We start from the raw sequence: 8,823 nt of genomic DNA, 5'->3' as shown, positions 1-8,823 counted from the left end.
AGACATTTTCATCATAACTGGTGCAATCATCATTAGTACTATGGATAATCAAGGAGTTCATACTAAAAACATTGCAATCATGCTCATCATTCAAAGATTTAGTGCCAAACATTTTAATGCATTCTTCTTCTAGCACTTGAGCACAATTTTCCTTTCCATCATTTTCACGAAAGATATTAAAAAGATGAAGCGTATGAGACAAACTCAATTCCATTTTTTGTAGTTTTCTTTTATAAACTAAACTAGTGAGAAAACAAGAAACTAAAAGATTCGATTGCAAGATCTAAAGATATACCTTCAAGCACTCACCTCCCTGGCAACGGCGCCAGAAAAGAGCTTGATGTCTACTACGCAACCTTCTCCTTGTAGACGTTGTTGGGCCTCTAAGTGCAGAGGTTTGTAGGACAGTAGCAAATTTCCCTCAAGTGGATGATCTAAGGTTTATGATTCCGTGGGAGGTGTAGGATGAAGATGGTCTCTCTCAAACAACCCTGCAACCAAATAACAAAGAGTCTCTTGTGTCCCCGACAAACCCAATACAATGGTAAATTGTATAGGTGCACTAGTTCGGCGAAGAGATGGTGATACAAGTGCAATATGGATGGTAGATATAGGTTTTTGTAATCTGAAAATATAAAAACAGCAAGGTAACTAATGATAAAAGTGAGCACAAACGGTATTGCAATGCTAGGAAACAAGGCCTAGGGTTCATACTTTCACTAGTGCAAGTTCACTCAACAATAATAACATAATTGGATCATATAGCTATCCCTGAACATGCAACAAAGAGTCACTCCAAAGTCACTAATAGCGGAGAACAAACGAAGAGATTATGGTAGGGTACGAAACCACCTCAAAGTTATTCTTTCTGATCGATCTATTCAAGAGTCCGTAGTAAAATTACACGAAGCTATTCTTTCCGTTCAATCTATCATAGAGTTCGTACTAGAATAACACCTTAAGACACAAATAAACCAAAACCCAAATGTCACCTAGATACTCCAATGTCACCACAAGTATCCATGGGCATGATTATACGATATGCATCACACAATCTCAGATTCATCTATTCAACCAACACAAAGTACTTCAAAGAGTGCCCCAAAGTTTCTACCGGAGAGTCAAGACGAAAACGTGTGCCAACCCCTATGCATAAGTTCACAAGGTCACTGAACCCGCAAGTTGATCACCAAAACATACATCAAGTGAATCACGTGATATCCCATTGTCACCACAGATAAGCACATGCAAGACATACATCAAGTGTTCTCAAATCCTTAAAGACTCAATCCGATAAGATAACTTCAAAGGGAAAACTCAATCCATTACAAGAGAGTAGAGGGGGAGAAACATCATAAGATCCAACTATAATAGCAAAGCTCGTGATACATCAAGATCGTGCCGAATCAAGAACACGAGAGAGAGAGAGATCAAACACATAGCTACTGGTACATACCCTCAGCCCCGAGGTGAACTAATCCCTCCTCGTCATGGAGAGCGTCGGGATGATGAAGATGGCCACCGGTGAGGGATTCCCCCTCCGGCAGGGTGCCGGAACAGGGTCCCGATTGGTTTTTGGTGGCTACAGAGGCTTGCGGCGGCGGAACTCCCGATCTATTCTGTTCCCCGATGGTTTTAGGGTATATGGAGATATATAGGCGAAAGAAGTCGGTAAGGGGAGCCACGAGGGGCCCACGAGGGCGGAGGGCGCGCCCCTGCCTCGTGCTCTCGTCGTTGATCTCCTGACGTGCACTCCAAGTCTCCTGTATTGCTCTCTTTCCAAAAATAACTTTTCCGAAGGTTTCATTCCGTTTGGACTCCGTTTGATATTCCTTTTCCACGAAACACTGAAACAAGGGAAAAAATAGAAACTGGCACTGGGCTCTGGGTCAATAGGTTAGTCCCAAAAATAATATAAAAGTGCATAGTAAAGCCCATTAAACATCCAAGATGGATAATATAATAGCATGAATACTTCATAAATTATAGATACGTTGGAGACATATCACTCCTCAACATGGTGGCCGCCGGGATGATAAAGATGGCCACCGGAGATGATTCCCCCCTCCGACAGGGTGCCGGAACAGGGTCTAGATTGGTTTTCGGTGGCTACAGAGGCTTGCAGCGGCGGAACTTCTGATCTAGGTTAACCCCGAAGGGTTTTGGAATATTTGTGAATTTATAGGGTAAAGAGGGGGTGCGGGAGGCCACCGAGGTGGGCACAACCCACCTGGGCGCGCCTGGGCCCCCAGGCGCGCCCTGGTGGGTTGTGCCCCCCTCGGGGCACCCCCCAGGTGCTGCTCTGGCCCATCTTGGGTATTCTGGTCAATAAAAATCTCCAACAAGTTTCGCGGTGTTTGGACTCCATTTGATATTGATTTCTGAAAGCATAAGTGCTCCCTGGGTGGTTTTGGTAATTAATGTCAACATATCTCGTGTTGGACTAATGCTTCTACCTACTATGTTTCAGATAAGTTCAACAATGGAGTGGCATGGACAAGAGGATGTGGAACCCCTTCAATATGCTAAGGACAAAGGATTGGCTCAAGCTCAAAGCTCAGGACTCTACATTTTCTGTTTTAGTGATCCAAGATCACATTGAGTCCATAGGAAAGCCAATACTATTAAGAAGGGATGAGGTGTTGCTTAATGGCTTGCTTGCTCAAAGTGCTTAGTGATATGCTCCAAAACCCTCCACTACTTTCTCACATCCACATTTGTCCTAAACCAAAAAGTCTAACTCGGCCCCACCGACATTTCATATCCGGAGCCACCGAGTTCAGTTGACATAGCCACTGCCAGAAACCCTAATCAGTTCGGTCTCACCGATGGGATCTCGGTCTCACCGAGATGGGCTTGCAAACTCTCTGTTTTCTATTGCAATAATTTCAGTCCCGCTGAGATTTACAACCGGCCCCATCGAGTTTGCTTGGCCAACATTCTGTTTCACTTATTACCCAAATCGGTCCCACCGAGTTTTGAGTAATCGGTCAAACCGACTTTTTGATTTACCCTAACCCTAGCACATCGGTCCCACCGAGTTGATCCAGTCGGTCCCACCAAAATGCCTAACGGTCACATTATGAACCAAATCGGTCCGACCGAGTTCTCTGAATCGGTCCCACCGAGTTTGGTGATTTGTGTGTAACGGTTAGATTTTGTGTGGAGGCAATATATACCCCTCCACCCACTCTTCATTCGTTGAGAGAGCTATCAGAACATGCCTACACTTCTAACACATATTTTCTAAGAGAGAACCACCTACACTTGTGTTGAGGTCAAGATATTCCATTCCAACCACATGAATCTTGATCTCTAGCCTTCCCCAAGTTGCTTTCCACTCAAATCTTCTTTCTACCAAATCCAATCCTATGAGAGAGAGAGTTGAGTGTTGGGGAGACTATCATTTGAAGCACAAGAGCAAGGAGTTCATCATCAACACACCATTTGTTACTTCTTGGAGAGCGGTGTCTCCTAGATTGGCTAGGTGTCACTTGGGAGCCTCCGACAAGATTGTGGAGTTGAACCAAGGAGTTTGTAAGGGCAAGGAGATCGCCTACTTCGTGAAGATCTACCCGAGTGAGGCAAGTCCTTCGTGGGGGACGGCCATGGTGGGATAGACAAGGTTGCTTCTTCGTGGACCCTTCGTGGGTGGAGCCCTCCGTGGACTCACGCAACCGTTACCCTTCGTGGGTTGAAGTCTCCATCAACGTGGATGTACGATAGCACCACCTATCAGAACCACGGATAAAAAAATTCCGTGTCTCCAAATTGTGTTTGCACACTCCAATCCCTTCTCTTTACATTCTTGCAATTTGCATGCCTTACTTTCCGCTGCTCATATACTCTTTGTATGCTTGCATGCTTGCTTGATATGTATTGTGAATGTTTAAACTTGTGCTAATACTTCACTTCAACTCAAGAGATTAAAAACTGCAACTTTTCTTGATTAGAGTCTATTCACCCCCCTCTAGACACCTCTTCTCGATCCTTTCGATTGGTATCAGAGCCTTGGTTTCCATTGCCCTGGTTTAAACACCTTTGGAGGAAGATGGATGTGTCTACTTTGGGGAGTTTTAGACGTAGAGTGCCTATTCTTGATGGAGAATATTTTCATGAGTGGAAAAATGAAATGCTTGAGATTTTCAATGAATATCATTTGAACAAGTACATTACTAGCCCTTGTGCACCTCATATTGATCCCTTGCATCCCACACCCGAAGAGGATCTTGACATGATTCGCAATCTTAGAACTATCAATCTTATCATAAGAGGATTGCCCAAAAATTTGATTGCTAGTTTGCCTACTCTTGATTGTGCCTTTACTATATGGAGATTTTTTGAGGAACGATTTCCAGATTATTCCTTGAAAAATTTAGACGAAATTCTCCATAAGTCTATTGCCTTGAGTAAGATGAATTCTAGTGATGCTAGCTTTGGTGATTGTCTATTTGAGCTTACAAATCTCATGCGTGCCATAGGAGATGTTGGGATCATTAGCAATATCATTTCCGAAGCTATTAGAATCCATAAAGATAACCATAGAAGTGATCATTTATCTAATGAATTACCCTCTCTAGGAATAGATCAATCACAAGATGATTTTGAACATGGATACTATGATAAGGATGATGATGATAGTGACTATGATCTTGATGATGCGATGAGACACTTTGGTCTTATGGAAAATCTTCGCGGCTACATGGCTGGAGGAAAGGAATGTGTCCTTGATAGTGGATGTACTGATCATATGACCGGAGATAAAGAAATGTTCCGTGAGCTTGCTGAAAACGACGGCCCTAAAAAATATGTCACTTTTGGTGATAACTCAAAGGGTAAGGTGGTTGGCCTCGGTAAGGTGGCCATCTCACATGATAGCTCCATACAAAATGTCATGCTCGTTGAATCTCTTGGGTACAATTTACTTTTAGTTTCTAGACTTGCTGATTTCAGTTTCAATGTCCTATTCACTAAAGTAGATTGGCAAGTGTTTCGTAGAGACAATCGTAAAATGGTCTTTACCGTATACGTAGAGGTGATCTTTACATTGTTGATTTCACTAAAAAGGCTCAACCTAGAACTTGCTTAATTGCTAAATCTTCTAAGGGTTGGTTGTGGCATAGAAGGCTAGGTCATGTGGGTATGCGAAATCTTGATAAGCTTATTAAAGGTGATCTTATCCTTGGAGTAAAATATGTCATATTTGACAAGGACAGACTTTGTAGTGCTTGTCAGGCAGGGAAACAAGTTGGAGGAAGTCATCGCGCGAAGAACATCATGACCACGAGAAGACCGTTCGAGCTACTTCACATGGATCTCTTTGGTCCAAATGCCTACAAGAGTCTTGGTGGTAACTCGTTTGGACTAGTCATAGTTGATGATTTTTCAAGATTTACGTGGGTGTTCTTTCTTGATGACAAATCGCAGGTCCAAAAGATCTTCAAAAACTTCGCTAGGAAGGCCCAAAATCAATTTGACGTGAAGATCAAGAAGGTTCGGAGCAACAACGGAACGGAGTTCAAGAACGCAAATGTGGATACCTTTCTTGACGAAGAGGGGATTTCACATGAGTTCTCGGCTACGTACACACCTCAACAAAAGGAGTCGTTGAGAGGAAGAACCGGACTCTTATTGAGATGGCAAGAACAATGCTTGATGAGTACAAGACTCCAAAACACTTTTGGGCGGAAGCGGTTGAGACAGCTTGTCATGCAACAAATAGCTTGTATCTTCACAAGCTACTCGGCAAGACAGCATACGAGCTCCTCACCGGTAACAAACCCCAAGTTGGATACTTTCGAGTATTTGGCTCAAAATGCTACATTCTTGATAAGCATCGTCGTTCTAAATTTGCTCCTAAATCTCATGAAGGTTTCCTACTTGGTTATGGCTCAAACTCTCACACTTACCGTGTCTACAACAATTTCACCCGAAAGGTTGAAGAGACGGTAGATGTGAAGTTTGATGAATCTAACGGCTCGCAAGTAGAGCAATTGCCAATTGATGTAGGAGACAAAGACCCTTCGGAAGCAATCCAAGACTTGTCTATTGGCAAGATTCGTCCAATAGAGGTGAAGGAGAGTACCTCGTCCGTCCAAGTGGAAGCTTCTACCTCACGACAAGGTGAACCAAGAATTGATACGGAAGCATCCACAAGTGGGACACACCAAGACAAAGAAAACGAGGAAGTACACCAAGATGAACATCAACAACCTCCTCCTCCACCACGACAAGAGAATGACAACGTCAACAATGAAGAAGGCCAAGAAGAAGAACAAGATGAAGAAGATGTTCCACCCCGAGCCAAGCCAAAGCTCCCACGAGTTCGAGCAAGAATCGCCAAAGATCATCCTGTCGAGCAAATCTACAATGATATCCAAACCGGGAGAATAACTCGCTCTAAAACTCGTTTGGCTAATTTTTGTGAACATTACTCATTCATCTCTAGCATTGAACCTATGAAGGTTGAAGAAGCATTGGAAGATCCGGATTGGATAAACGCTATTCATGAAGAGCTACACAACTTTGAGAGAAATCAAGTATGGACATTAGTCGAGAAGCCCGACAACAACCACAACATCATTGGTACCAAATGGGTATTTCGCAACAAGCAAGATGAAGATGGTCAAGTTGTCCGCAACAAAGCACGCCTAGTCGCTCAAGGCTACACTCAAGTCGAAGGTATGGACTATGGTGAGACATATGCTCCCGTTGCTAGACTCGAGTCCATTCGCATCTTACTTGCTTATGCTAATCACCATGATATCACCTTGTACCAAATGGACATTAAAAGTGCTTTTCTAAATGGTGAAATTGAGGAGGAAGTTTATGTTAAGCAACCTCCCTGCTTTGTCAATCCTAAGAAACCTAATCATGTCTACAAACTTCACAAAACCCTTTATGGTCTTAAACAAGCTCCTAGAGCGTGGTATAAATGCTTGACCCAGTTCCTTATTGAAAAAGGCTTCGAAATTGGTAAAATTGATTCTACTCTTTTTACTAAGAAGGTTAATCGAGAACTATTTGTGTGCCAAATTTATGTTGATGATATTATATTTGGTTCGACTAACCCTCATTTTAGTGAGAAGTTTGGAAAGCTAATGTCGGATAAGTTTGAGATGTCTATGATGAGTGAACTCAAATTCTTTCTCGGTTTGCAAATCAAGCAACCTAAGGAAGGTACCTTTGTCTCTCAAACAAAGTACGCCAAGGACTTATTCAAGAAGTTCAATATGCAAGAATGCAAAGGTATGTCTACACCCATGCCTACTAGTGGACATCTTGATTTGACCAAAGACGGTGATACGGTGGATCAAAAAGTTTACCGCTCTATGATTGGTTCATTGTTATATCTATGTGCCTCTTGCCCCGATATTATGCTAAGTGTGTGCATGTGTGCACGATATCAAGCGGCACCTAAAGAATGTCATCTTAAGGTTGTGAAAAGGATAGTGAGATACTTAATACATACACCAAATTTTGGCATTTGGTATCCTAAGAGGTCTTCCTTTGATATTGTTGGCTACTCCGATTCGGACTATGCCGGAGACAAGGTTGATAGAAAGTTCACTTCGGGTACTTGTCAATTTCTTGGTATATCTCCTTTGTCTTGGTCCTCCAAGAAACAAAACTCGGTATCCTTATCCACCGCCGAAGCGGAATACATTGCCGCTGGTTCATGTTGTGCTCAATTACTTTGGATGACCCAAACTCTTAAAGATTATGGGATATATGTGAAACATGTTCCATTGCTGTGTGACAATGAAAGTGCTATTAAGATTGCTCACAATCCCGTGCAACATTCTCGAACTAAACATATTGAAGTTCGTCATCATTTCATTCGAGACCATGTTGCTGAAAGTGCGTTATATCGACTAGAGGGGGGGTGAATAGGCGATTTTTATGAATTCTTCACTGAGGAATTTGCCAGTGAGGAAATTCCTTGGCGAAGAACAACTTGCAGCGAAATAAGTACTCAAAAGTATGCATAGCAGAACACGAGCATGGTCATCATGATGAAATGAAGACAAGCACAGAGTACAGAAGCGTAAACACAGGATAGCACAGGATGAAGACAAACAGACTGAAGAAATTGAACTGAGGAAATTGAGAAAGTCTTCAGTCAATGTCTTCAAACACAGATATGAACAAGTGCACAACACAGTTATGAGGAAATGAAAGAGTTGAGGAAATAGAACCAGTAAGCTTGGTGAAGACAATGATTTGGTAGACCAGTTCCAACTGCTGTCTCAGTTGTACGTCTGGTTGGAGCGGCTAGGTATTTAAACCTGAGGACACACAGTCCCGGACACACAGTCCTCACCGTATTCTCCTTGAGCTAAGGTCACACAGACCTCGCCCAATCACTCGTGGTAAGTCTTCAGGTGACTTCCGAACCTTCACAAACTCGGTCACTCGGCGATCCACAATTTCCTCTTGGATGCTCTAGACCATGACGCCTAACCGTCTGGAAGAAGCACAGTCTTCAAAGGTAACAAGCATCGGATCCACACAGGATCAATCTCTTCAGTGATGCTCAATCACTTTGGGTTTGTAGGTGTTTGGGTTTGGGTTTTCCTCACTTGATGATTTTCGCTCAGAGTCCTCGGAGGATGGATGCTCTCAAATGACAAGTGTCAGTTTCTCTCGGAGCAGCCAACCAGCTAGTGGTTGTAGGGGGTGGCTATTTATAGCCTAGGGAGCAGCCCGTCATGATAAGACATAAATGCCCTTCAATGATATGACCATTAGTTGGGTAGATATTTTGGGACAGCTGGCGCATAGCACAGCAACGGTCGGAAATTTGAGTATCAAATTCCTCAG

Source organism: Aegilops tauschii, chromosome 1, assembly GCF_002575655.3.
Source record: "Aegilops tauschii subsp. strangulata cultivar AL8/78 chromosome 1, Aet v6.0, whole genome shotgun sequence".
Lineage (NCBI taxonomy): Eukaryota > Viridiplantae > Streptophyta > Magnoliopsida > Poales > Poaceae > Aegilops > Aegilops tauschii.
This window is presented reverse-complemented; position numbering follows the sequence as displayed.